Raw genomic sequence first — 21,394 nt, 5'->3', positions numbered from 1 at the left:
ATATATTCCATACTGGGCGCCCCTTTCTCCCGTATGCTCATCCTTCACGTGCATGCACAAGCCCCCGGACCCCAAACACTGACCCCCGCCTCGAAAACGTGCACGCCATGGTGAAAAAAAAAATTAAATAATTAAAAAATGCACGTTGTAAAAAAGTTTGGGCCCGCCTCGAAAACGTGCACGCCATGGTGAAAAAAAAATTAAATAATTAAAAAATGCACGTTGCAAAAAAGTTTGGCGGTGCAACACGAGGACTTCCCAAGAGGTCACCCATCTTAGTACTACTCTCGCCCAAGCACGTTTAACTTCGGAGTTCTGATGGGATCCGGTGCATTAGTGCTGGTATGATCGCACCCGTCATCCCATGCAAAAACTAAGCATATATTCCATACTGGGCGCCCCTTTCTCCCGTATGCTCATCCTTCACGTGCATGCACAAGCCCCCGGACCCCAAACACTGACCCCCGCCTCGAAAACGTGCACGCCATGGTGAAAAAAAAATTAAATAATTAAAAAATGCACGTTGCAAAAAAGTTTGGGGGTGCAACCCGAGGACTTCCCAAGAGGTCACCCATCTTAGTACTACTCTCGCCAAAGCACGTTTATCTTCGGAGTTCTGATGGGATCCGGTGCATTAGTGCTGGTATGATCGCACCCGTCATCGCATGCAAAAACTAAGCATATATTCCATACTGGGCGCCCCTTTCTCCCGTATGCTCATCCTTCACGTGCATGCACAAGCCCCCGGACCCCAAACACTGACCCCCGCCTCGAAAACGTGCACGCCATGGTGAAAAAAAAAATTAAATAATTAAAAAATGCACGTTGCAAAAAAGTTTGGGGGTGCAACCCGAGGACTTCCCAAGAGGTCACCCATCTTAGTACTACTCTCGCCCAAGCACGTTTATCTTCGGAGTTCTGATGGGATCCGGTGCATTAGTGCTGGTATGATCGCACCCGTCATCCCATGCAAAAACTAAGCATATATTCCATACTGGGCGCTCCTTTCTCTCGTATGCTCATCCTTCACGTGCATGCACAAGCCCCCGGACCCCAAACACTGACCCCCGCCTCGAAAACGTGCACGCCATGGTGAAAAAAAAAATTAAATAATTAAAAAATGCACGTTGCAAAAAAGTTTGGGCCCGCCTCGAAAACGTGCACGCCATGGTGAAAAAAAAATTAAATAAGTAAAAAATGCACGTTGCAAAAAAGTTTGGGGGTGCAACACGAGGACTTCCCAAGAGGTCACCCATCTTAGTACTACTCTCGCCCAAGCACGTTTAACTTCGGAGTTCTGATGGGATCCGGTGCATTAGTGTTGGTATGATCGCACCCGTCATCCCATGCAAAAACTAAGCATATATTCCATACTGGGCGCCCCTTTCTCCCGTATGCTCATCCTTCACGTGCATGCACAAGCCCCCGGACCCCAAACACTGACCCCCGCCTCGAAAACGTGCACGCCATGGTGAAAAAAAAATTAAATAATTAAAAAATGCACGTTGCAAAAAAGTTTGGGCCCGCCTCGAAAACGTGCACGCCATGGTGAAAAAAAAATTAAATAATTAAAAAATGCACGTTGCAAAAAAGTTTGGGGGTGCAACACGAGGACTTCCCATTAGGTCACCCATCTTAGTACTACTCTCGCCCAAGCACGTTTAACTTCGGAGTTCTGATGGGATCCGGTGCATTAGTGCTGGTATGATCGCACCCGTCATCCCATGCAAAAACTAAGCATATATTCCATACTGGGCGCCCCTTTCTCCCGTATGCTCATCCTTCACGTGCATGCACAAGCCCCCGTACCCCAAACACTGACCCCCGCCTCGTAAACGTGCACGCCATGGTGAAAAAAAAAATTAAATAATTAAAAAATGCACGTTGCAAAAAAGATTGGGGGTGCAACACGAGGACTTCCCAAGAGGTCACCCATCTTAGTACTACTCTCGCCCAAGCACGTTTAGCTTCGGAGTTCTGATGGGATCCGGTGCATCAGTGCTGGTATGATCGCACCTGTCATCCCATGCAAAAACTAAGCATATATTCCATACTGGGCGCCCCTTTCTCCCGTATGCTCATCCTTCACGTGCATGCACAAGCCCCCGGACCCCAAACACTGACCCCCGACTCGAAAACGTGCACGCCATGGTGAAAAAAAAATTAAATAATTAAAAAATGCACGTTGCAAAAAAGTTTGGGCCCGCCTCGAAAACGTGCACGCCATGGTGAAAAAAAATTAAATAATTAAAAAATGCACGTTGCAAAAAAGTTTGGGGGTGCAACACGAGGACTTCCCAAGAGGTCACCCATCTTAGTACTACTCTCGCCCAAGCACGTTTAGCTTCGGAGTTCTGATGGGATCCGGTGCATTAGTGCTGGTATGATCGCACCCGTCATCCCATGCAAAAACTAAGCATATATTCCATACTGGGCGCCCCTTTCTCCCGTATGCTCATCCTTCACGTGCATGCACAAGCCCCCGGACCCCAAACACTGACCCCCGCCTCGAAAACCTGCACGCCATCGTTAAAAAAAAAAATTAAATAATTAAAAAATGCACGTTGCAAAAAAGTTTGGGCCCGCCTCGAAAACGTGCACGCCATGGTGAAAAAAAAATTAAATAATTAAAAAATGCACGTTGCAAAAAAGTTTGGGGGTGCAACACGAGGACTTCCCAAGAGGTCACCCATCTTAGTACTACTCTCGCCCAAGCACGTTTGACTTCGGAGTTCTGATGGGATCCGGTGCATTAGTGCTGGTATGATCGCACCCGTCATCCCATGCAAAAACTAAGCATATATTCCATACTGGGCGCCCCTTTCTCCCGTATGCTCATCCTTCACGTGCATGCACAAGCCCCCGGACCCCAAACACTGACCCCCGCCTCGAAAACGTGCACGCCATGGTGAAAAAAAAAATTAAATAATTAAAAAATGCACGTTGCAAAAAAGTTTGGGCCCGCCTCGAAAACGTGCACGCCATGGTGAAAAAAAAATTAAATAATTAAAAAATGCACGTTGCAAAAAAGTTTGGGGGTGCAACACGAGGACTTCCCAAGAGGTCACCCATCTTAATACTACTCTCGCCCAAGCACGTTTGACTTCGGAGTTCTGATGGGATCCGGTGCATTAGTGCTGGTATGATGGCACCCGTCATCCCATGCAAAAACTAAGCATATATTCCATACTGGGCGCCCCTTTCTCCCGTATGCTCATCCTTCACGTGCATGCACAAGCCCCCGGACCCCAAACACTGACCTCCGCCTCGTAAACGTGCACGCCATGGTGAAAAAAAAAATTAAATAATTAAAAAATGCACGTTGCAAAAAAGTTTGGGGGTGCAACACCAGGACTTCCCAAGAGGTCACCCATCTTAGCACTACTCTCGCCCAAGCACGTTTGACTTCGGAGTTCTGATGGGATCCGGTGCATTAGTGCTGGTATGATCGCACCCGTCATCCCATGCAAAAACTAAGCATATATTCCATACTGGGCGCCCCTTTCTCCCGTATGCTCATCCTTCACGTGCATGCACAAGCCCCCGGACCCCAAACACTGACCCCCGCCTCGAAAACGTGCACGCCATGGTGAAAAAAAAAATTAAATAATTAAAAAATGCACGTTGCAAAAAAGTTTGGGCCCGCCTCGAAAACGTGCACGCCATGGTGAAAAAAAAATTAAATAATTAAAAAATGCACGTTGCAAAAAAGTTTGGGGGTGCAACACGAGGACTTCCCAAGAGGTCACCCATCTTAGTACTACTCTCGCCCAAGCACGTTTAACTTCGGAGTTCTGATGGGATCCGGTGCATTAGTGCTGGTATGATCGCACCCGTCATCCCATGCAAAAACTAAACATATATTCCATACTGGGCGCCCCTTTCTCCCGTATGCTCATCCTTCACGTGCATGCACAAGCCCCCGGACCCCAAACACTGACCCCCGCCTCGTAAACGTGCACGCCATGGTGAAAAAAAAAATTAAATAATTAAAAAATGCACGTTGCAAAAAAGTTTGGGGGTGCAACACGAGGACTTCCCAAGAGGTCACCCATCTTAGTACTACTCTCGCCCAAGCACGTTTAACTTCGGAGTTCTGATGGGATCCGGTGCATTAGTGCTGGTATGATCGCACCCGTCATCCCATGCAAAAACTAAGCATATATTCCATACTGGGCGCCCCTTTCTCCCGTATGCTCATCCTTCACGTGCATGCACAAGCCCCCGGACCCCAAACACTGACCCCCGCCTCGAAAACGTGCACGCCATGGTGAAAAAAAAAATTAAATAATTAAAAAATGCACGTTGCAAAAAAGTTTGGGCCCGCCTCGAAAACGTGCACGCCATGGTGAAAAAAAATTAAATAATAAAAAAATGCACGTTGCAAAAAAGTTTGGGGGTGCAACACGAGGACTTCCCAAGAGGTCACCCATCTTAGTACTACTCTCGCCCAAGCACGTTTAGCTTCGGAGTTCTGATGGGATCCGGTGCATTAGTGCTGGTATGATCGCACCCGTCATCCCATGCAAAAACTAAGCATATATTCCATACTGGGCGCCCCTTTCTCCCGTATGCTCATCCTTCACGTGCATGCACAAGCCCCCGGACCCCAAACACTGACCCCCGCCTCGAAAACGTGCACGCCATGGTGAAAAAAAAAATTAAATAATTAAAAAATGCACGTTGTAAAAAAGTTTGGGCCCGCCTCGAAAACGTGCACGCCATGGTGAAAAAAAAATTAAATAATTAAAAAATGCACGTTGCAAAAAAGTTTGGCGGTGCAACACGAGGACTTCCCAAGAGGTCACCCATCTTAGTACTACTCTCGCCCAAGCACGTTTAACTTCGGAGTTCTGATGGGATCCGGTGCATTAGTGCTGGTATGATCGCACCCGTCATCCCATGCAAAAACTAAGCATATATTCCATACTGGGCGCCCCTTTCTCCCGTATGCTCATCCTTCACGTGCATGCACAAGCCCCCGGACCCCAAACACTGACCCCCGCCTCGAAAACGTGCACGCCATGGTGAAAAAAAAAATTAAATAATTAAAAAATGCACGTTGCAAAAAAGTTTGGGGGTGCAACCCGAGGACTTCCCAAGAGGTCACCCATCTTAGTACTACTCTCGCCAAAGCACGTTTATCTTCGGAGTTCTGATGGGATCCGGTGCATTAGTGCTGGTATGATCGCACCCGTCATCCCATGCAAAAACTAAGCATATATTCCATACTGGGCGCCCCTTTCTCCCGTATGCTCATCCTTCACGTGCATGCACAAGCCCCCGGACCCCAAACACTGACCCCCGCCTCGAAAACGTGCACGCCATGGTGAAAAAAAAAATTAAATAATTAAAAAATGCACGTTGCAAAAAAGTTTGGGGGTGCAACCCGAGGACTTCCCAAGAGGTCACCCATCTTAGTACTACTCTCGCCCAAGCACGTTTATCTTCGGAGTTCTGATGGGATCCGGTGCATTAGTGCTGGTATGATCGCACCCGTCATCCCATGCAAAAACTAAGCATATATTCCATACTGGGCGCTCCTTTCTCTCGTATGCTCATCCTTCACGTGCATGCACAAGCCCCCGGACCCCAAACACTGACCCCCGCCTCGAAAACGTGCACGCCATGGTGAAAAAAAAAATTAAATAATTAAAAAATGCACGTTGCAAAAAAGTTTGGGCCCGCCTCGAAAACGTGCACGCCATGGTGAAAAAAAAATTAAATAAGTAAAAAATGCACGTTGCAAAAAAGTTTGGGGGTGCAACACGAGGACTTCCCAAGAGGTCACCCATCTTAGTACTACTCTCGCCCAAGCACGTTTATCTTCGGAGTTCTGATGGGATCCGGTGCATTAGTGCTGGTATGATCGCACCCGTCATCCCATGCAAAAACTAAGCATATATTCCATACTGGGCGCCCCTTTCTCCCGTATGCTCATCCTTCACGTGCATGCACAAGCCCCCGGACCCCAAACACTGACCCCCGCCTCGAAAACGTGCACGCCATGGTGAAAAAAAAAATTAAATAATTAAAAAATGCACGTTGTAAAAAAGTTTGGGCCCGCCTCGAAAACGTGCACGCCATAGTGAAAAAAAAATTAAATAATTAAAAAATGCACGTTGCAAAAAAGTTTGGGGGTGCAACACGAGGACTTCCCAAAAGGTCACCCATCTTAGTACTACTCTCGCCCAAGCACGTTTAACTTCGGAGTTCTGATGGGATCCGGTGCATTAGTGCTGGTATGATCGCACCCGTCATCCCATGCAAAAACTAAGCATATATTCCATACTGGGCGCCCCTTTCTCCCGTATGCTCATCCTTCACGTGCATGCACAAGCCCCCGGACCCCAAACACTGACCCCCGCCTCGAAAACGTGCACGCCATGGTGAAAAAAAAATTAAATAATTAAAAAATGCACGTTGCAAAAAAGTTTGGGCCCGTCTCGAAAACGTGCACGCCATGGTGAAAAAAAAATTAAATAATTAAAAAATGCACGTTGCAAAATTTTGGGGGTGCAACACGAGGACTTCCCAAGAGGTCACCCATCTTAGTACTACTCTCGCCCAAGCACGTTTAACTTCGGAGTTCTGATGGGATCCGGTGCATTAGTGCTGGTATGATCGCACCCGTCATCCCATGCAAAAACTAAGCATATATTCCATACTGGGCGCCCCTTTCTCCCGTATGCTCATCCTTCACGTGCATGCACAAGCCCCCGGACCCCAAACACTGAGCCCCGCCTCGAAAACGTGCACGCCATGGTGAAAAAAAAAATTAAATAATTAAAAAATGCACGTTGCAAAAAAGTTTGGGGGTGCAACACGAGGACTTCCCAAGAGGTCACCCATCTTAGTACTACTCTCGCCCAAGCACGTTTAACTTTGGAGTTCTGATGGGATCCGGTGCATTAGTGCTGGTATGATCGCACCCGTCATCCCATGCAAAAACTAAGCATATATTCCATACTGGGCGCCCCTTTCTCTCGTATGCTCATCCTTCACGTGCATGCACAAGCCCCCGGACCCCAAACACTGACCCCCGCCTCGAAAACGTGCACGCCATGGTGAAAAAAAAATTAAATAATTAAAAAATGCACGTTGCAAAAAAGTTTGGGCCCGCCTCGAAAACGTGCACGCCATGGTGAAAAAAAAATTAAATAATTAAAAAATGCACGTTGCAAAATTTTGGGGGTGCAACACGAGGACTTCCCAAGAGGTCACCCATCTTAGTACTACTCTCGCCCAAGCACGTTTATCTTCGGAGTTCTGATGGGATCCGGTGCATTAGTGCTGGTATGATCGCACCCGTCATCCCATGCAAAAACTAAGCATATATTCCATACTGGGCGCCCCTTTCTCCCGTATGCTCATCCTTCACGTGCATGCACAAGCCCCCGGACCCCAAACACTGAGCCCCGCCTCGAAAACGTGCACGCCATGGTGAAAAAAAAAATTAAATAATTAAAAAATGCACGTTGCAAAAAAGTTTGGGGGTGCAACACGAGGACTTCCCAAGAGGTCACCCATCTTAGTACTACTCTCGCCCAAGCACGTTTAACTTTGGAGTTCTGATGGGATTCGGTGCATTAGTGCTGGTATGATCGCACCCGTCATCCCATGCAAAAACTAAGCATATATTCCATACTGGGCGCCCCTTTCTCTCGTATGCTCATCCTTCACGTGCATGCACAAGCCCCCGGACCCCAAACACTGACCCCCGCCTCGAAAACGTGCACGCCATGGTGAAAAAAAAATTAAATAATTAAAAAATGCACGTTGCAAAAAAGTTTGGGCCCGCCTCGAAAACGTGCACGCCATGGTGAAAAAAAAAATTAAATAATTAAAAAATGCACGTTGCAAAAAAGTTTAGGGGTGCAACGCGAGGACTTCCCAAGAGGTCACCTATCTTAGTACTACTCTCGCCCAAGCACGTTTAACTTCGGAGTTCTGATGGGATCCGGTGCATTAGTGCTGGTATGATCGCACCCGTCATCCCATGCAAAAACTAAGCATATATTCCATACTGGGCGCCCCTTTCTCCCGTATGCTCATCCTTCACGTGCATGCACAAGCCCCCGGACCCCAAACACTGACCCCCGCCTCGAAAACGTGCACGCCATGGTGAAAAAAAAAATTAAATAATTAAAAAATGCACGTTGTAAAAAAGTTTGGGCCCGCCTCGAAAACGTGCACGCCATGGTGAAAAAAAAATTAAATAATTAAAAAATGCACGTTGCAAAAAAGTTTGGGGGTGCAACACGAGGACTTCCCAAGAGGTCACCCATCTTAGTACTACTCTCGCCCAAGCACGTTTAACTTCGGAGTTCTGATGGGATCCGGTGCATTAGTGCTGGTATGATCGCACCCATCATCCCATGCAAAAACTAAGCATATATTCCATACTGGGCACCCCTTTCTCCCGTATGCTCATCCTTCACGTGCATGCACAAGCCCCCGGACCCCAAACACTGACCCCCGCCTCGAAAACGTGCACGCCATGGTGAAAAAAAAAATTAAATAATTAAAAAATGCACGTTGCAAAAAAGTTTGGGGGTGCAACCCGAGGACTTCCCAAGAGGTCACCCATCTTAGTACTACTCTCGCCCAAGCACGTTTATCTTCGGAGTTCTGATGGGATCCGGTGCATTAGTGCTGGTATGATCGCACCCGTCATCCCATGTAAAAACTAAGCATATATTCCATACTGGGCGCCCCTTTCTCCCGTATGCTCATCCTTCACGTGCATGCACAAGCCCCCGGACCCCAAACACTGACCCCCGCCTCGAAAACGTGCACGCCATGGTGAAAAAAAAAATTAAATAATTAAAAAATGCACGTTGCAAAAAAGTTTGGGGGTGCAACCCGAGGACTTCCCAAGAGGTCACCCATCTTAGTACTACTCTCGCCCAAGCACGTTTATCTTCGGAGTTCTGATGGGATCCAGTGCATTAGTGCTGGTATGATCGCACCCGTCATCCCATGCAAAAACTAAGCATATATTCCATACTGGGCGCTCCTTTCTCTCGTATGCTCATCCTTCACGTGCATGCACAAGCCCCCGGACCCCAAACACTGACCCCCGCCTCGAAAACGTGCACGCCATGGTGAAAAAAAAATTAAATAATTAAAAAATGCACGTTGCAAAAAAGTTTGGGCCCGCCTCGAAAACGTGCACGCCATGGTGAAAAAAAAATTAAATAATTAAAAAATGCACGTTGCAAAAAAGTTTGGGGGTGCAACACGAGGACTTCCCAAGAGGTCACCCATCTTAGTACTACTCTCGCCCAAGCACGTTTATCTTCGGAGTTCTGATGGGATCCGGTGCATTAGTGCTGGTATGATCGCACCCGTCATCCCATGCAAAAACTAAGCATATATTCCATACTGGGCGCCCCTTTCTCCCGTATGCTCATCCTTCACGTGCATGCACAAGCCCCCGGACCCCAAACACTGACCCCCGCCTCGAAAACGTGCACGCCATGGTGAAAAAAAAAATTAAATAATTAAAAAATGCACGTTGTAAAAAAGTTTGGGCCCGCCTCGAAAACGTGCACGCCATAGTGAAAAAAAAATTAAATAATTAAAAAATGCACGTTGCAAAAAAGTTTGGGGGTGCAACACGAGGACTTCCCAAGAGGTCACCCATCTTAGTACTACTCTCGCCCAAGCACGTTTCACTTCGGAGTTCTGATGGGATCCGGTGCATTAGTGCTGGTATGATCGCACCCGTCATCCCATGCAAAAACTAAGCATATATTCCATACTGGGCGCCCCTTTCTCCCGTATGCTCATCCTTCACGTGCATGCACAAGCCCCCGGACCCCAAACACTGACCCCCGCCTCGAAAACGTGCACGCCATGGTGAAAAAAAAATTAAATAATTAAAAAATGCACGTTGCAAAATTTTGGGGGTGCAACACGAGGACTTCCCAAGAGGTCACCCATCTTAGTACTACTCTCGCCCAAGCACGTTTAACTTCGGAGTTCTGATGGGATCCGGTGCATTAGTGCTGGTATGATCGCACCCGTCATCCCATGCAAAAACTAAGCATATATTCCATACTGGGCGCCCCTTTCTCCCGTATGCTCATCCTTCACGTGCATGCACAAGCCCCCGGACCCCAAACACTGAGCCCCGCCTCGAAAACGTGCACGCCATGGTGAAAAAAAAAATTAAATAATTAAAAAATGCACGTTGCAAAAAAGTTTGGGCCCGCCTCGAAAACGTGCACGCCATGGTGAAAAAAAAAATAATTAAAAAATGCACGTTGCAAAAAAGTTTGGGGGTGCAACACGAGGACTTCCCAAGAGGTCACCCATCTTAGTACTACTCTCGCCCAAGCGCGTTTAACTTCGGAGTTCTGATGGGATCCGGTGCATTAGTGCTGGTATGATGGCACCCGTCATCCCATGCAAAAACTAAGCATATATTCCATACTGGGCGCCCCTTTCTCCCGTATGCTCATCCTTCACGTGCATGCAGAAGCCCCCGGACCCCAAACACTGACCTCCGCCTCGTAAACGTGCACGCCATGGTGAAAAAAAAAATTAAATAATTAAAAAATGCACGTTGCAAAAAAGTTTGGGGGTGCAACACCAGGACTTCCCAAGAGGTCACCCATCTTAGTACTACTCTCGCCCAAGCACGTTTCACTTCGGAGTTCTGATGGGATTCGGTGCATTAGTGCTGGTATGATCGCACCCGTCATCCCATGCAAAAACTAAGCATATATTCCATACTGGGCGCCCCTTTCTCCCGTATGCTCATCCTTCACGTGCATGCACAAGCCCCCGGACCCCAAACACTGACCCCCGCCTTGAAAACGTGCACGCCATGGTGAAAAAAAAAATTAAATAATTAAAAAATGCACGTTGCAAAAAAGTTTGGTCCCGCCTCGAAAACGTGCACGCCATGGTGAAAAAAAAATTAAATAATAAAAAAATGCACGTTGCAAAAAAGTTTGGGGGTGCAACACGAGGACTTCCCAAGAGGTCACCCATCTTAGTACTACTCTCGCCCAAGCACGTTTTACTTCGGAGTTCTGATGGTATCCGGTGCATTAGTGCTGGTATGATCGCACCCGTCATCCCATGCAAAAGCTAAGCATATATTCCATACTGGGCGACCCTTTCTCTCGTATGCTCATCCTTCACGTGCATGCACAAGCCCCCGGACCCCAAACACTGACCCCCGCCTCGAAAACGTGCATGCCATGGTGAAAAAAAAATTAAATAATTAAAAAATGCACGTTGCAAAAAAGTTTGGGGGTGCAACACGAGGACTTCCCAAGAGGTCACCCATCTTAGTACTATTCTCGCCCAAGCACGTTTAGCTTCGGAGTTCTGATGGGATCCGGTGCATTAGTGCTGGTATGATCGCACCCGTCATCCCATGCAAAAACTAAGCATATATTCCATACTGGGCGCCCCTTTCTCCCGTATGCTCATCCTTCACGTGCATGCACAAGCCCCCGGACCCCAAACACTGACCCCCGCCTCGAAAACGTGCACGCCATGGTGAAAAAAAAAATTAAATAATTAAAAAATGCACGTTGCAAAAAAGTTTGGGCCCGCCTCGAAAACGTGCACGCCATGGTGAAAAAAAAATTAAATAATTAAAAAATGCACGTTGCAAAAAAGTTTGGGCCCGCCTCGAAAACGTGCACGCCATGGTGAAAAAAAAATTAAATAATTAAAAAATGCACGTTGCAAAAAAGTTTGGGGGTGCAACACGAGGACTTCCCAAGAGGTCACCCATCTTAGTACTACTCTCGCCCAAGCACGTTTATCTTCGGAGTTCTGATGGGATCCGATGCATTAGTGCTGGTATGATCGCACCCGTCATCCCATGCAAAAACTAAGCATATATTCCATACTGGGCGCCCCTTTCTCCCGTATGCTAATTCCTTCACGTGCATGCACAAGCCCCCGGACCCCAAACACTGACCCCCGCCTCGAAAACGTGCACGCCATGGTGAAAAAAAAATTAAATAATTAAAAAATGCACGTTGCAAAAAAGTTTGGGGGTGCAACACGAGGACTTCCCAAGAGGTCACCCATCTTAGTACTACTCTCGCCCAAGCACGTTTCACTTCGGAGTTCTGATGGGATCCGATGCATTAGTGCTGGTATGATCGCACCCGTCATCCCATGCAAAAACTAAGCATATATTCCATACTGGGCGCCCCTTTCTCCCGTATGCTCATCCTTCACGTGCATGCACAAGCCCCCGGACCCCAAACACTGACCCCCGCCTTGAAAACGTGCACGCCATGGTGAAAAAAAAAATTAAATAATTAAAAAATGCACGTTGCAAAAAAGTTTGGTCCCGCCTCGAAAACGTGCACGCCATGGTGAAAAAAAAATTAAATAATAAAAAAATGCACGTTGCAAAAAAGTTTGGGGGTGCAACACGAGGACTTCCCAAGAGGTCACCCATCTTAGTACTACTCTCGCCCAAGCACGTTTTACTTCGGAGTTCTGATGGTATCCGGTGCATTAGTGCTGGTATGATCGCACCCGTCATCCCATGCAAAAGCTAAGCATATATTCCATACTGGGCGACCCTTTCTCTCGTATGCTCATCCTTCACGTGCATGCACAAGCCCCCGGACCCCAAACACTGACCCCCGCCTCGAAAACGTGCATGCCATGGTGAAAAAAAAATTAAATAATTAAAAAATGCACGTTGCAAAAAAGTTTGGGGGTGCAACACGAGGACTTCCCAAGAGGTCACCCATCTTAGTACTATTCTCGCCCAAGCACGTTTAGCTTCGGAGTTCTGATGGGATCCGGTGCATTAGTGCTGGTATGATCGCACCCGTCATCCCATGCAAAAACTAAGCATATATTCCATACTGGGCGCCCCTTTCTCCCGTATGCTCATCCTTCACGTGCATGCACAAGCCCCCGGACCCCAAACACTGACCCCCGCCTCGAAAACGTGCACGCCATGGTGAAAAAAAAAATTAAATAATTAAAAAATGCACGTTGCAAAAAAGTTTGGGCCCGCCTCGAAAACGTGCACGCCATGGTGAAAAAAAAATTAAATAATTAAAAAATGCACGTTGCAAAAAAGTTTGGGCCCGCCTCGAAAACGTGCACGCCATGGTGAAAAAAAAATTAAATAATTAAAAAATGCACGTTGCAAAAAAGTTTGGGGGTGCAACACGAGGACTTCCCAAGAGGTCACCCATCTTAGTACTACTCTCGCCCAAGCACGTTTATCTTCGGAGTTCTGATGGGATCCGATGCATTAGTGCTGGTATGATCGCACCCGTCATCCCATGCAAAAACTAAGCATATATTCCATACTGGGCGCCCCTTTCTCCCGTATGCTAATTCCTTCACGTGCATGCACAAGCCCCCGGACCCCAAACACTGACCCCCGCCTCGAAAACGTGCACGCCATGGTGAAAAAAAAATTAAATAATTAAAAAATGCACGTTGCAAAAAAGTTTGGGGGTGCAACACGAGGACTTCCCAAGAGGTCACCCATCTTAGTACTACTCTCGCCCAAGCACGTTTCACTTCGGAGTTCTGATGGGATCCGATGCATTAGTGCTGGTATGATCGCACCCGTCATCCCATGCAAAAACTAAGCATATATTCCATACTGGGCGCCCCTTTCTCCCGTATGCTCATCCTTCACGTGCATGCACAAGCCCCCGGACCCCAAACACTGACCCCCGCCTCGAAAACGTGCACGCCATGGTGAAAAAAAAAATTAAATAATTAAAAAATGCACGTTGCAAAAAAGTTTGGGCCCGCCTCGAAAACGTGCACGCCATGGTGAAAAAAAAATTAAATAATTAAAAAATGCACGTTGCAAAAAAGTTTGGGGGTGCAACACGAGGACTTCCCAAGAGGTCACCCATCTTAGTACTACTCTCGCCCAAGCACGTTTAGCTTCGGAGTTCTGATGGGATCCGGTGCATTAGTGCTGGTATGATCGCACCCGTCATCCCATGCAAAAACTAAGCATATATTCCATACTGGGCGCCCCTTTCTCCCGTATGCTCATCCTTCACGTGCATGCACAAGCCCCCGGACCCCAAACACTGAGCCCCGCCTCGAAAACGTGCACGCCATGGTGAAAAAAAAAATTAAATAATTAAAAAATGCACGTTGCAAAAAAGTTTGGGCCCGCCTCGAAAACGTGCACGCCATGGTGAAAAAAAAAAAATAATTAAAAAATGCACGTTGCAAAAAAGTTTGGGGGTGCAACACGAGGACTTCCCAAGAGGTCACCCATCTTAGTACTACTCTCGCCCAAGCGCGTTTAACTTCGGAGTTCTGATGGGATCCGGTGCATTAGTGCTGGTATGATGGCACCCGTCATCCCATGCAAAAACTAAGCATATATTCCATACTGGGCGCCCCTTTCTCCCGTATGCTCATCCTTCACGTGCATGCAGAAGCCCCCGGACCCCAAACACTGACCTCCGCCTCGTAAACGTGCACGCCATGGTGAAAAAAAAAATTAAATAATTAAAAAATGCACGTTGCAAAAAAGTTTGGGGGTGCAACACCAGGACTTCCCAAGAGGTCACCCATCTTAGTACTACTCTCGCCCAAGCACGTTTCACTTCGGAGTTCTGATGGGATTCGGTGCATTAGTGCTGGTATGATCGCACCCGTCATCCCATGCAAAAACTAAGCATATATTCCATACTGGGCGCCCCTTTCTCCCGTATGCTCATCCTTCACGTGCATGCACAAGCCCCCGGACCCCAAACACTGACCCCCGCCTTGAAAACGTGCACGCCATGGTGAAAAAAAAAATTAAATAATTAAAAAATGCACGTTGCAAAAAAGTTTGGTCCCGCCTCGAAAACGTGCACGCCATGGTGAAAAAAAAATTAAATAATAAAAAAATGCACGTTGCAAAAAAGTTTGGGGGTGCAACACGAGGACTTCCCAAGAGGTCACCCATCTTAGTACTACTCTCGCCCAAGCACGTTTTACTTCGGAGTTCTGATGGTATCCGGTGCATTAGTGCTGGTATGATCGCACCCGTCATCCCATGCAAAAGCTAAGCATATATTCCATACTGGGCGCCCCTTTCTCTCGTATGCTCATCCTTCACGTGCATGCACAAGCCCCCGGACCCCAAACACTGACCCCCGCCTCGAAAACGTGCATGCCATGGTGAAAAAAAAATTAAATAATTAAAAAATGCACGTTGCAAAAAAGTTTGGGGGTGCAACACGAGGACTTCCCAAGAGGTCACCCATCTTAGTACTACTCTCGCCCAAGCACGTTTAGCTTCGGAGTTCTGATGGGATCCGGTGCATTAGTGCTGGTATGATCGCACCCGTCATCCCATGCAAAAACTAAGCATATATTCCATACTGGGCGCCCCTTTCTCCCGTATGCTCATCCTTCACGTGCATGCACAAGCCCCCGGACCCCAAACACTGACCCCCGCCTCGAAAACGTGCACGCCATGGTGAAAAAAAAAATTAAATAATTAAAAAATGCACGTTGCAAAAAAGTTTGGGCCCGCCTCGAAAACGTGCACGCCATGGTGAAAAAAAAATTAAATAATTAAAAAATGCACGTTGCAAAAAAGTTTGGGCCCGCCTCGAAAACGTGCACGCCATGGTGAAAAAAAAATTAAATAATTAAAAAATGCACGTTGCAAAAAAGTTTGGGGGTGCAACACGAGGACTTCCCAAGAGGTCACCCATCTTAGTACTACTCTCGCCCAAGCACGTTTATCTTCGGAGTTCTGATGGGATCCGATGCATTAGTGCTGGTATGATCGCACCCGTCATCCCATGCAAAAACTAAGCATATATTCCATACTGGGCGCCCCTTTCTCCCGTATGCTAATTCCTTCACGTGCATGCACAAGCCCCCGGACCCCAAACACTGACCCCCGCCTCGAAAACGTGCACGCCATGGTGAAAAAAAAATTAAATAATTAAAAAATGCACGTTGCAAAAAAGTTTGGGGGTGCAACACGAGGACTTCCCAAGAGGTCACCCATCTTAGTACTACTCTCGCCCAAGCACGTTTCACTTCGGAGTTCTGATGGGATCCGATGCATTAGTGCTGGTATGATCGCACCCGTCATCCCATGCAAAAACTAAGCATATATTCCATACTGGGCGCCCCTTTCTCCCGTATGCTCATCCTTCACGTGCATGCACAAGCCCCCGGACCCCAAACACTGACCCCCGCCTCGAAAACGTGCACGCCATGGTGAAAAAAAAAATTAAATAATTAAAAAATGCACGTTGCAAAAAAGTTTGGGCCCGCCTCGAAAACGTGCACGCCATGGTGAAAAAAAAATTAAATAATTAAAAAATGCACGTTGCAAAAAAGTTTGGGGGTGCAACACGAGGACTTCCCAAGAGGTCACCCATCTTAGTACTACTCTCGCCCAAGCACGTTTAGCTTCGGAGTTCTGATGGGATCCGGTGCATTAGTGCTGGTATGATCGCACCCGTCATCCCATGCAAAAACTAAGCATATATTCCATACTGGGCGCCCCTTTCTCCCGTATGCTCATCCTTCACGTGCATGCACAAGCCCCCGGACCCCAAACACTGAGCCCCGCCTCGAAAACGTGCACGCCATGGTGAAAAAAAAAATTAAATAATTAAAAAATGCACGTTGCAAAAAAGTTTGGGCCCGCCTCGAAAACGTGCACGCCATGGTGAAAAAAAAAAAATAATTAAAAAATGCACGTTGCAAAAAAGTTTGGGGGTGCAACACGAGGACTTCCCAAGAGGTCACCCATCTTAGTACTACTCTCGCCCAAGCGCGTTTAACTTCGGAGTTCTGATGGGATCCGGTGCATTAGTGCTGGTATGATGGCACCCGTCATCCCATGCAAAAACTAAGCATATATTCCATACTGGGCGCCCCTTTCTCCCGTATGCTCATCCTTCACGTGCATGCAGAAGCCCCCGGACCCCAAACACTGACCTCCGCCTCGTAAACGTGCACGCCATGGTGAAAAAAAAAATTAAATAATTAAAAAATGCACGTTGCAAAAAAGTTTGGGGGTGCAACACCAGGACTTCCCAAGAGGTCACCCATCTTAGTACTACTCTCGCCCAAGCACGTTTCACTTCGGAGTTCTGATGGGATTCGGTGCATTAGTGCTGGTATGATCGCACCCGTCATCCCATGCAAAAACTAAGCATATATTCCATACTGGGCGCCCCTTTCTCCCGTATGCTCATCCTTCACGTGCATGCACAAGCCCCCGGACCCCAAACACTGACCCCCGCCTTGAAAACGTGCACGCCATGGTGAAAAAAAAAATTAAATAATTAAAAAATGCACGTTGCAAAAAAGTTTGGTCCCGCCTCGAAAACGTGCACGCCATGGTGAAAAAAAAATTAAATAATAAAAAAATGCACGTTGCAAAAAAGTTTGGGGGTGCAACACGAGGACTTCCCAAGAGGTCACCCATCTTAGTACTACTCTCGCCCAAGCACGTTTTACTTCGGAGTTCTGATGGTATCCGGTGCATTAGTGCTGGTATGATCGCACCCGTCATCCCATGCAAAAGCTAAGCATATATTCCATACTGGGCGCCCCTTTCTCTCGTATGCTCATCCTTCACGTGCATGCACAAGCCCCCGGACCCCAAACACTGACCCCCGCCTCGAAAACGTGCATGCCATGGTGAAAAAAAAATTAAATAATTAAAAAATGCACGTTGCAAAAAAGTTTGGGGGTGCAACACGAGGACTTCCCAAGAGGTCACCCATCTTAGTACTACTCTCGCCCAAGCACGTTTAGCTTCGGAGTTCTGATGGGATCCGGTGCATTAGTGCTGGTATGATCGCACCCGTCATCCCATGCAAAAACTAAGCATATATTCCATACTGGGCGCCCCTTTCTCCCGTATGCTCATCCTTCACGTGCATGCACAAGCCCCCGGACCCCAAACACTGACCCCCGCCTCGAAAACGTGCACGCCATGGTGAAAAAAAAATTAAATAATAAAAAAATGCACGTTGCAAAAAAGTTTGGGGGTGCAACACGAGGACTTCCCAAGAGGTCACCCATCTTAGTACTACTCTCGCCCAAGCACGTTTTACTTCGGAGTTCTGATGGTATCCGGTGCATTAGTGCTGGTATGATCGCACCCGTCATCCCATGCAAAAACTAAGCATATATTCCATACTGGGCGCCCCTTTCTCTCGTATGCTCATCCTTCACGTGCATGCACAAGCCCCCGGACCCCAAACACTGACCCCCGCCTCGAAAACGTGCATGCCATGGTGAAAAAAAAATTAAATAATTAAAAAATGCACGTTGCAAAAAAGTTTGGGGGTGCAACACGAGGACTTTCCAAGAGGTCACCCATCTTAGTACTACTCTCGCCCAAGCACGTTTAGCTTCGGAGTTCTGATGGGATCCGGTGCATTAGTGCTGGTATGATCGCACCCGTCATCCCATGCAAAAACTAAGCATATATTCCATACTGGGCGCCCCTTTCTCCCGTATGCTCATCCTTCACGTGCATGCACAAGCCCCCGGACCCCAAACACTGACCCCCGCCTCGAAAACGTGCACGCCATGGTGAAAAAAAAATTAAATAATTAAAAAATGCACGTTGCAAAAAAGTTTGGGCCCGCCTCGAAAACGTGCACGCCATGGTGAAAAAAAAATTAAATAATTAAAAAATGCACGTTGCAAAAAAGTTTGGGCCCGCCTCGAAAACGTGCACGCCATGGTGAAAAAAAAATTAAATAATTAAAAAATGCACGTTGCAAAAAAGTTTGGGGGTGCAACACGAGGACTTCCCAAGAGGTCACCCATCTTAGTACTACTCTCGCCCAAGCACGTTTATCTTCGGAGTTCTGATGGGATCCGATGCATTAGTGCTGGTATGATCGCACCCGTCATCCCATGCAAAAACTAAGCATATATTCCATACTGGGCGCCCCTTTCTCCCGTATGCTAATTCCTTCACGTGCATGCACAAGCCCCCGGACCCCAAACACTGACCCCCGCCTCGAAAACGTGCACGCCATGGTGAAAAAAAAATTAAATAATTAAAAAATGCACGTTGCAAAAAAGTTTGGGGGTGCAACACGAGGACTTCCCAAGAGGTCACCCATCTTAGTTCTACTCTCGCCCAAGCACGTTTCACTTCGGAGTTCTGATGGGATCCGATGCATTAGTGCTGGTATGATCGCACCCGTCATCCCATGCAAAAACTAAGCATATATTCCATACTGGGCGCCCCTTTCTCCCGTATGCTCATCCTTCACGTGCATGCACAAGCCCCCGGACCCCAAACACTGACCCCCGCCTCGAAAACGTGCACGCCATGGTGAAAAAAAAAATTAAATAATTAAAAAATGCACGTTGCAAAAAAGTTTGGGCCCGCCTCGAAAACGTGCACGCCATGGTGAAAAAAAAATTAAATAATTAAAAAATGCACGTTGCAAAAAAGTTTGGGGGTGCAACACGAGGACTTCCCAAGAGGTCACCCATCTTAGTACTACTCTCGCCCAAGCACGTTTAACTTCGGAGTTCTGATGGGATCCGGTGCATTAGTGCTGGTATGATCGCACCCGTCATCCCATGCAAAAACTAAGCATATATTCCATACTGGGCGCTCCTTTCTCCCGTATGCTCATCCTTCACGTGCATGCACAAGCCCCCGGACCCCAAACACTGACCCCCGCCTCGAAAACGTGCACGCCATGGTGAAAAAAAAAATTAAATAATTAAAAAATGCACGTTGTAAAAAAGTTTGGGCCCGCCTCGAAAACGTGCACGCCATGGTGAAAAAAAAATTAAATAATTAAAAAATGCACGTTGCAAAAAAGTTTGGGGGTGCAACACGAGGTCTTCCCAAGAGGTCACCCATCTTAGTACTACTCTCGCCCAAGCACGTTTGACTTCGGAGTTCTGATGGGATCCGGTGCATTAGTGCTGGTATGATCGCACCCGTCATCCCATGCAAAAACTAAGCATATATTCCATACTGGGCGCCCCTTTCTCCCGTATGCTCATCCTTCACGTGCATGCACAAGCCCCCGGACCCCAAACACTGACCCCCGCCTCGTAAACGTGCACGCCATGGTGAAAAAAAAAATTAAATAATTAAAAAATGCACGTTGCAAAAAAGTTTGGGGGTGCAACACGAGGACTTCCCAAGAGGTCACCCATCTTAGTACTACTCTCGCCCAAGCACGTTTAGCTTCGGAGTTCTGATGGGATCCGGTGCATTAGTGCTGGTATGATCGCACCCGTCATCCCATGCATAAACTAAGCATATATTCCATACTGGGCGCCCCTTTCTCCCGTATGCTCATCCTTCACGTGCATGCACAAGCCCCCGGACCCCAAACACTAACCCCCGCCTCGTAAACGTGCACGCCATGGTGAAAAAAAAATTAAATAATTAAAAAATGCACGTTGCAAAAAAGTTTGGGGGTGCAACACGAGGACTTCCCAAGAGATCACCCATCTTAGTACTACTCTCGCCCAAGCACGTTTAACTTCGAAGTTCTGATGGGATCCGGTGCATTAGTGCTGGTATGATCGCACCCGTCATCCCATGCAAAAACTAAGCATATATTCCATACTGGACGCCCCTTTCTCCCGTATGCTCATCCTTCACGTGCATGCACAAGCCCCCGGACCCCAAACACTGACCCCCGCCTCGAAAACGTGCACGCCGTGGTGAAAAAAAAATTAAATAATTAAAAAATGCACGTTGCAAAAAAGTTTGGGCCCGCCTCGAAAACGTGCACGCCATGGTGAAAAAAAAATTAAATAATTAAAAAATGCACGTTGCAAAAAAGTTTGGGGTTGCAACACGAGGACTTCCCAAGAGGTCACCCATCTTAGTACTACTCTCGCCCTAGCACGTTTAGCTTCGGAGTTCTGATGGGATCCGGTGCATTAGTGCTGGTATGATCGCACCCGTCATCCCATGCAAAAACTAAACATATATTCCATACTGGGCGCCCCTTTCTCCCGTATGCTCATCCTTCACGTGCATGCACAAGCCCCCGGACCCTAAACACTGACCCCCGCCTCGTAAACGTGCACGCCATGGTGAAAAAAAATTAAATAATTAAAAAATGCACGTTGCAAAAAAGTTTGGGGGTGCAACACGAGGACTTCCCAAGAGGTCACCCATCTTAGTACTACTCTCGCCCAAGCACGTTTAACTTCGGAGTTCTGATAGGATCCGGTGCATTAGTGCTGGTATGATCGCACCCGTCATCCCATGCAAAAACTAAGCATATATTCCATACTGGGCGCCCCTTTCTCCCGTATGCTCATCCTTCACGTGCATGCACAAGCCCCCGGACCCCAAACACTGACCCCCGCCTCGTAAACGTGCACGCCATGGTGAAAAAAAAATTAAATAATTAAAAAATGCACGTTGCAAAAAGGT

General features: G+C 47.3%; 61 non-coding genes across 61 annotated transcripts; all 61 read right to left on the bottom strand.

Annotated features, from left to right (window-relative positions):
- Nucleotides 1–237: 237 nt before the first annotated feature.
- Nucleotides 238–356, bottom strand: LOC136213467 (5S ribosomal RNA). The gene has a single exon (XR_010680576.1). It is a non-coding gene; the product is annotated as a 5S ribosomal RNA (ribosomal RNA).
- Nucleotides 357–538: 182 nt separating this feature from the next.
- Nucleotides 539–657, bottom strand: LOC136215500 (5S ribosomal RNA). The gene has a single exon (XR_010682540.1). It is a non-coding gene; the product is annotated as a 5S ribosomal RNA (ribosomal RNA).
- Nucleotides 658–840: 183 nt separating this feature from the next.
- LOC136214420 (5S ribosomal RNA) lies at nucleotides 841–959 on the bottom strand. Its single transcript, XR_010681506.1, has one exon. It is a non-coding gene; the product is annotated as a 5S ribosomal RNA (ribosomal RNA).
- A 260-nt stretch (nucleotides 960–1,219) lies between these two features.
- On the bottom strand, nucleotides 1,220–1,338 carry LOC136213834 (5S ribosomal RNA). Its single transcript, XR_010680934.1, has one exon. It is a non-coding gene; the product is annotated as a 5S ribosomal RNA (ribosomal RNA).
- A 259-nt stretch (nucleotides 1,339–1,597) lies between these two features.
- On the bottom strand, nucleotides 1,598–1,716 carry LOC136212129 (5S ribosomal RNA). The gene has a single exon (XR_010679303.1). It is a non-coding gene; the product is annotated as a 5S ribosomal RNA (ribosomal RNA).
- Nucleotides 1,717–1,899: 183 nt separating this feature from the next.
- On the bottom strand, nucleotides 1,900–2,018 carry LOC136213398 (5S ribosomal RNA). Its single transcript, XR_010680512.1, has one exon. It is a non-coding gene; the product is annotated as a 5S ribosomal RNA (ribosomal RNA).
- Nucleotides 2,019–2,276: 258 nt separating this feature from the next.
- On the bottom strand, nucleotides 2,277–2,395 carry LOC136211794 (5S ribosomal RNA). The gene has a single exon (XR_010678984.1). It is a non-coding gene; the product is annotated as a 5S ribosomal RNA (ribosomal RNA).
- A 261-nt stretch (nucleotides 2,396–2,656) lies between these two features.
- On the bottom strand, nucleotides 2,657–2,775 carry LOC136212236 (5S ribosomal RNA). The gene has a single exon (XR_010679403.1). It is a non-coding gene; the product is annotated as a 5S ribosomal RNA (ribosomal RNA).
- A 260-nt stretch (nucleotides 2,776–3,035) lies between these two features.
- On the bottom strand, nucleotides 3,036–3,154 carry LOC136215350 (5S ribosomal RNA). The gene has a single exon (XR_010682391.1). It is a non-coding gene; the product is annotated as a 5S ribosomal RNA (ribosomal RNA).
- A 183-nt stretch (nucleotides 3,155–3,337) lies between these two features.
- LOC136215495 (5S ribosomal RNA) lies at nucleotides 3,338–3,456 on the bottom strand. The gene has a single exon (XR_010682535.1). It is a non-coding gene; the product is annotated as a 5S ribosomal RNA (ribosomal RNA).
- A 260-nt stretch (nucleotides 3,457–3,716) lies between these two features.
- On the bottom strand, nucleotides 3,717–3,835 carry LOC136211504 (5S ribosomal RNA). Its single transcript, XR_010678703.1, has one exon. It is a non-coding gene; the product is annotated as a 5S ribosomal RNA (ribosomal RNA).
- Nucleotides 3,836–4,018: 183 nt separating this feature from the next.
- Nucleotides 4,019–4,137, bottom strand: LOC136211503 (5S ribosomal RNA). The gene has a single exon (XR_010678702.1). It is a non-coding gene; the product is annotated as a 5S ribosomal RNA (ribosomal RNA).
- Nucleotides 4,138–4,396: 259 nt separating this feature from the next.
- Nucleotides 4,397–4,515, bottom strand: LOC136211793 (5S ribosomal RNA). Its single transcript, XR_010678983.1, has one exon. It is a non-coding gene; the product is annotated as a 5S ribosomal RNA (ribosomal RNA).
- A 260-nt stretch (nucleotides 4,516–4,775) lies between these two features.
- LOC136213465 (5S ribosomal RNA) lies at nucleotides 4,776–4,894 on the bottom strand. The gene has a single exon (XR_010680574.1). It is a non-coding gene; the product is annotated as a 5S ribosomal RNA (ribosomal RNA).
- Nucleotides 4,895–5,077: 183 nt separating this feature from the next.
- On the bottom strand, nucleotides 5,078–5,196 carry LOC136215499 (5S ribosomal RNA). The gene has a single exon (XR_010682539.1). It is a non-coding gene; the product is annotated as a 5S ribosomal RNA (ribosomal RNA).
- Nucleotides 5,197–5,379: 183 nt separating this feature from the next.
- Nucleotides 5,380–5,498, bottom strand: LOC136214419 (5S ribosomal RNA). Its single transcript, XR_010681505.1, has one exon. It is a non-coding gene; the product is annotated as a 5S ribosomal RNA (ribosomal RNA).
- Nucleotides 5,499–5,758: 260 nt separating this feature from the next.
- On the bottom strand, nucleotides 5,759–5,877 carry LOC136212959 (5S ribosomal RNA). The gene has a single exon (XR_010680095.1). It is a non-coding gene; the product is annotated as a 5S ribosomal RNA (ribosomal RNA).
- Nucleotides 5,878–6,137: 260 nt separating this feature from the next.
- Nucleotides 6,138–6,256, bottom strand: LOC136211940 (5S ribosomal RNA). The gene has a single exon (XR_010679122.1). It is a non-coding gene; the product is annotated as a 5S ribosomal RNA (ribosomal RNA).
- Nucleotides 6,257–6,513: 257 nt separating this feature from the next.
- LOC136211502 (5S ribosomal RNA) lies at nucleotides 6,514–6,632 on the bottom strand. The gene has a single exon (XR_010678701.1). It is a non-coding gene; the product is annotated as a 5S ribosomal RNA (ribosomal RNA).
- Nucleotides 6,633–6,815: 183 nt separating this feature from the next.
- On the bottom strand, nucleotides 6,816–6,934 carry LOC136212879 (5S ribosomal RNA). The gene has a single exon (XR_010680019.1). It is a non-coding gene; the product is annotated as a 5S ribosomal RNA (ribosomal RNA).
- A 257-nt stretch (nucleotides 6,935–7,191) lies between these two features.
- LOC136212958 (5S ribosomal RNA) lies at nucleotides 7,192–7,310 on the bottom strand. The gene has a single exon (XR_010680094.1). It is a non-coding gene; the product is annotated as a 5S ribosomal RNA (ribosomal RNA).
- Nucleotides 7,311–7,493: 183 nt separating this feature from the next.
- On the bottom strand, nucleotides 7,494–7,612 carry LOC136214936 (5S ribosomal RNA). Its single transcript, XR_010681998.1, has one exon. It is a non-coding gene; the product is annotated as a 5S ribosomal RNA (ribosomal RNA).
- A 260-nt stretch (nucleotides 7,613–7,872) lies between these two features.
- On the bottom strand, nucleotides 7,873–7,991 carry LOC136214436 (5S ribosomal RNA). Its single transcript, XR_010681521.1, has one exon. It is a non-coding gene; the product is annotated as a 5S ribosomal RNA (ribosomal RNA).
- A 260-nt stretch (nucleotides 7,992–8,251) lies between these two features.
- On the bottom strand, nucleotides 8,252–8,370 carry LOC136211501 (5S ribosomal RNA). The gene has a single exon (XR_010678700.1). It is a non-coding gene; the product is annotated as a 5S ribosomal RNA (ribosomal RNA).
- Nucleotides 8,371–8,553: 183 nt separating this feature from the next.
- Nucleotides 8,554–8,672, bottom strand: LOC136214418 (5S ribosomal RNA). Its single transcript, XR_010681504.1, has one exon. It is a non-coding gene; the product is annotated as a 5S ribosomal RNA (ribosomal RNA).
- A 183-nt stretch (nucleotides 8,673–8,855) lies between these two features.
- On the bottom strand, nucleotides 8,856–8,974 carry LOC136214930 (5S ribosomal RNA). Its single transcript, XR_010681993.1, has one exon. It is a non-coding gene; the product is annotated as a 5S ribosomal RNA (ribosomal RNA).
- Nucleotides 8,975–9,233: 259 nt separating this feature from the next.
- On the bottom strand, nucleotides 9,234–9,352 carry LOC136212956 (5S ribosomal RNA). Its single transcript, XR_010680093.1, has one exon. It is a non-coding gene; the product is annotated as a 5S ribosomal RNA (ribosomal RNA).
- Nucleotides 9,353–9,612: 260 nt separating this feature from the next.
- LOC136212091 (5S ribosomal RNA) lies at nucleotides 9,613–9,731 on the bottom strand. The gene has a single exon (XR_010679266.1). It is a non-coding gene; the product is annotated as a 5S ribosomal RNA (ribosomal RNA).
- Nucleotides 9,732–9,911: 180 nt separating this feature from the next.
- On the bottom strand, nucleotides 9,912–10,030 carry LOC136211500 (5S ribosomal RNA). Its single transcript, XR_010678699.1, has one exon. It is a non-coding gene; the product is annotated as a 5S ribosomal RNA (ribosomal RNA).
- A 256-nt stretch (nucleotides 10,031–10,286) lies between these two features.
- LOC136215084 (5S ribosomal RNA) lies at nucleotides 10,287–10,405 on the bottom strand. The gene has a single exon (XR_010682137.1). It is a non-coding gene; the product is annotated as a 5S ribosomal RNA (ribosomal RNA).
- Nucleotides 10,406–10,588: 183 nt separating this feature from the next.
- On the bottom strand, nucleotides 10,589–10,707 carry LOC136215531 (5S ribosomal RNA). The gene has a single exon (XR_010682570.1). It is a non-coding gene; the product is annotated as a 5S ribosomal RNA (ribosomal RNA).
- A 260-nt stretch (nucleotides 10,708–10,967) lies between these two features.
- LOC136215143 (5S ribosomal RNA) lies at nucleotides 10,968–11,086 on the bottom strand. The gene has a single exon (XR_010682193.1). It is a non-coding gene; the product is annotated as a 5S ribosomal RNA (ribosomal RNA).
- Nucleotides 11,087–11,268: 182 nt separating this feature from the next.
- On the bottom strand, nucleotides 11,269–11,387 carry LOC136212122 (5S ribosomal RNA). Its single transcript, XR_010679296.1, has one exon. It is a non-coding gene; the product is annotated as a 5S ribosomal RNA (ribosomal RNA).
- Nucleotides 11,388–11,724: 337 nt separating this feature from the next.
- LOC136214554 (5S ribosomal RNA) lies at nucleotides 11,725–11,843 on the bottom strand. The gene has a single exon (XR_010681635.1). It is a non-coding gene; the product is annotated as a 5S ribosomal RNA (ribosomal RNA).
- A 183-nt stretch (nucleotides 11,844–12,026) lies between these two features.
- On the bottom strand, nucleotides 12,027–12,145 carry LOC136214105 (5S ribosomal RNA). The gene has a single exon (XR_010681202.1). It is a non-coding gene; the product is annotated as a 5S ribosomal RNA (ribosomal RNA).
- Nucleotides 12,146–12,405: 260 nt separating this feature from the next.
- LOC136215142 (5S ribosomal RNA) lies at nucleotides 12,406–12,524 on the bottom strand. The gene has a single exon (XR_010682192.1). It is a non-coding gene; the product is annotated as a 5S ribosomal RNA (ribosomal RNA).
- Nucleotides 12,525–12,706: 182 nt separating this feature from the next.
- LOC136212121 (5S ribosomal RNA) lies at nucleotides 12,707–12,825 on the bottom strand. The gene has a single exon (XR_010679295.1). It is a non-coding gene; the product is annotated as a 5S ribosomal RNA (ribosomal RNA).
- Nucleotides 12,826–13,162: 337 nt separating this feature from the next.
- Nucleotides 13,163–13,281, bottom strand: LOC136214552 (5S ribosomal RNA). Its single transcript, XR_010681633.1, has one exon. It is a non-coding gene; the product is annotated as a 5S ribosomal RNA (ribosomal RNA).
- A 183-nt stretch (nucleotides 13,282–13,464) lies between these two features.
- On the bottom strand, nucleotides 13,465–13,583 carry LOC136214104 (5S ribosomal RNA). The gene has a single exon (XR_010681201.1). It is a non-coding gene; the product is annotated as a 5S ribosomal RNA (ribosomal RNA).
- Nucleotides 13,584–13,843: 260 nt separating this feature from the next.
- On the bottom strand, nucleotides 13,844–13,962 carry LOC136211792 (5S ribosomal RNA). The gene has a single exon (XR_010678982.1). It is a non-coding gene; the product is annotated as a 5S ribosomal RNA (ribosomal RNA).
- A 258-nt stretch (nucleotides 13,963–14,220) lies between these two features.
- Nucleotides 14,221–14,339, bottom strand: LOC136215083 (5S ribosomal RNA). The gene has a single exon (XR_010682136.1). It is a non-coding gene; the product is annotated as a 5S ribosomal RNA (ribosomal RNA).
- Nucleotides 14,340–14,522: 183 nt separating this feature from the next.
- Nucleotides 14,523–14,641, bottom strand: LOC136215530 (5S ribosomal RNA). Its single transcript, XR_010682569.1, has one exon. It is a non-coding gene; the product is annotated as a 5S ribosomal RNA (ribosomal RNA).
- Nucleotides 14,642–14,901: 260 nt separating this feature from the next.
- LOC136215141 (5S ribosomal RNA) lies at nucleotides 14,902–15,020 on the bottom strand. Its single transcript, XR_010682191.1, has one exon. It is a non-coding gene; the product is annotated as a 5S ribosomal RNA (ribosomal RNA).
- Nucleotides 15,021–15,202: 182 nt separating this feature from the next.
- Nucleotides 15,203–15,321, bottom strand: LOC136211790 (5S ribosomal RNA). The gene has a single exon (XR_010678980.1). It is a non-coding gene; the product is annotated as a 5S ribosomal RNA (ribosomal RNA).
- A 337-nt stretch (nucleotides 15,322–15,658) lies between these two features.
- Nucleotides 15,659–15,777, bottom strand: LOC136214551 (5S ribosomal RNA). Its single transcript, XR_010681632.1, has one exon. It is a non-coding gene; the product is annotated as a 5S ribosomal RNA (ribosomal RNA).
- A 183-nt stretch (nucleotides 15,778–15,960) lies between these two features.
- LOC136214103 (5S ribosomal RNA) lies at nucleotides 15,961–16,079 on the bottom strand. The gene has a single exon (XR_010681200.1). It is a non-coding gene; the product is annotated as a 5S ribosomal RNA (ribosomal RNA).
- Nucleotides 16,080–16,339: 260 nt separating this feature from the next.
- On the bottom strand, nucleotides 16,340–16,458 carry LOC136211789 (5S ribosomal RNA). The gene has a single exon (XR_010678979.1). It is a non-coding gene; the product is annotated as a 5S ribosomal RNA (ribosomal RNA).
- A 258-nt stretch (nucleotides 16,459–16,716) lies between these two features.
- LOC136215082 (5S ribosomal RNA) lies at nucleotides 16,717–16,835 on the bottom strand. The gene has a single exon (XR_010682135.1). It is a non-coding gene; the product is annotated as a 5S ribosomal RNA (ribosomal RNA).
- Nucleotides 16,836–17,018: 183 nt separating this feature from the next.
- Nucleotides 17,019–17,137, bottom strand: LOC136215529 (5S ribosomal RNA). The gene has a single exon (XR_010682568.1). It is a non-coding gene; the product is annotated as a 5S ribosomal RNA (ribosomal RNA).
- A 260-nt stretch (nucleotides 17,138–17,397) lies between these two features.
- LOC136215140 (5S ribosomal RNA) lies at nucleotides 17,398–17,516 on the bottom strand. The gene has a single exon (XR_010682190.1). It is a non-coding gene; the product is annotated as a 5S ribosomal RNA (ribosomal RNA).
- Nucleotides 17,517–17,698: 182 nt separating this feature from the next.
- LOC136211788 (5S ribosomal RNA) lies at nucleotides 17,699–17,817 on the bottom strand. The gene has a single exon (XR_010678978.1). It is a non-coding gene; the product is annotated as a 5S ribosomal RNA (ribosomal RNA).
- Nucleotides 17,818–17,999: 182 nt separating this feature from the next.
- Nucleotides 18,000–18,118, bottom strand: LOC136215139 (5S ribosomal RNA). Its single transcript, XR_010682189.1, has one exon. It is a non-coding gene; the product is annotated as a 5S ribosomal RNA (ribosomal RNA).
- A 182-nt stretch (nucleotides 18,119–18,300) lies between these two features.
- On the bottom strand, nucleotides 18,301–18,419 carry LOC136213892 (5S ribosomal RNA). The gene has a single exon (XR_010680993.1). It is a non-coding gene; the product is annotated as a 5S ribosomal RNA (ribosomal RNA).
- Nucleotides 18,420–18,755: 336 nt separating this feature from the next.
- On the bottom strand, nucleotides 18,756–18,874 carry LOC136214550 (5S ribosomal RNA). Its single transcript, XR_010681631.1, has one exon. It is a non-coding gene; the product is annotated as a 5S ribosomal RNA (ribosomal RNA).
- Nucleotides 18,875–19,057: 183 nt separating this feature from the next.
- LOC136215558 (5S ribosomal RNA) lies at nucleotides 19,058–19,176 on the bottom strand. Its single transcript, XR_010682597.1, has one exon. It is a non-coding gene; the product is annotated as a 5S ribosomal RNA (ribosomal RNA).
- Nucleotides 19,177–19,436: 260 nt separating this feature from the next.
- On the bottom strand, nucleotides 19,437–19,555 carry LOC136211499 (5S ribosomal RNA). The gene has a single exon (XR_010678698.1). It is a non-coding gene; the product is annotated as a 5S ribosomal RNA (ribosomal RNA).
- A 260-nt stretch (nucleotides 19,556–19,815) lies between these two features.
- On the bottom strand, nucleotides 19,816–19,934 carry LOC136212022 (5S ribosomal RNA). Its single transcript, XR_010679201.1, has one exon. It is a non-coding gene; the product is annotated as a 5S ribosomal RNA (ribosomal RNA).
- Nucleotides 19,935–20,117: 183 nt separating this feature from the next.
- Nucleotides 20,118–20,236, bottom strand: LOC136211787 (5S ribosomal RNA). The gene has a single exon (XR_010678977.1). It is a non-coding gene; the product is annotated as a 5S ribosomal RNA (ribosomal RNA).
- Nucleotides 20,237–20,418: 182 nt separating this feature from the next.
- On the bottom strand, nucleotides 20,419–20,537 carry LOC136214558 (5S ribosomal RNA). Its single transcript, XR_010681638.1, has one exon. It is a non-coding gene; the product is annotated as a 5S ribosomal RNA (ribosomal RNA).
- A 259-nt stretch (nucleotides 20,538–20,796) lies between these two features.
- Nucleotides 20,797–20,915, bottom strand: LOC136213537 (5S ribosomal RNA). Its single transcript, XR_010680642.1, has one exon. It is a non-coding gene; the product is annotated as a 5S ribosomal RNA (ribosomal RNA).
- A 181-nt stretch (nucleotides 20,916–21,096) lies between these two features.
- On the bottom strand, nucleotides 21,097–21,215 carry LOC136213520 (5S ribosomal RNA). Its single transcript, XR_010680626.1, has one exon. It is a non-coding gene; the product is annotated as a 5S ribosomal RNA (ribosomal RNA).
- Nucleotides 21,216–21,394: the final 179 nt, after the last annotated feature.

The sequence above is a fragment of the Euphorbia lathyris genome, chromosome 1 (assembly GCF_963576675.1).
Source record: "Euphorbia lathyris chromosome 1, ddEupLath1.1, whole genome shotgun sequence".
Lineage (NCBI taxonomy): Eukaryota > Viridiplantae > Streptophyta > Magnoliopsida > Malpighiales > Euphorbiaceae > Euphorbia > Euphorbia lathyris.
The sequence above is the reverse complement of the archived record's forward strand: the minus strand, read 5'-3'. Positions and strand labels throughout refer to the sequence as shown.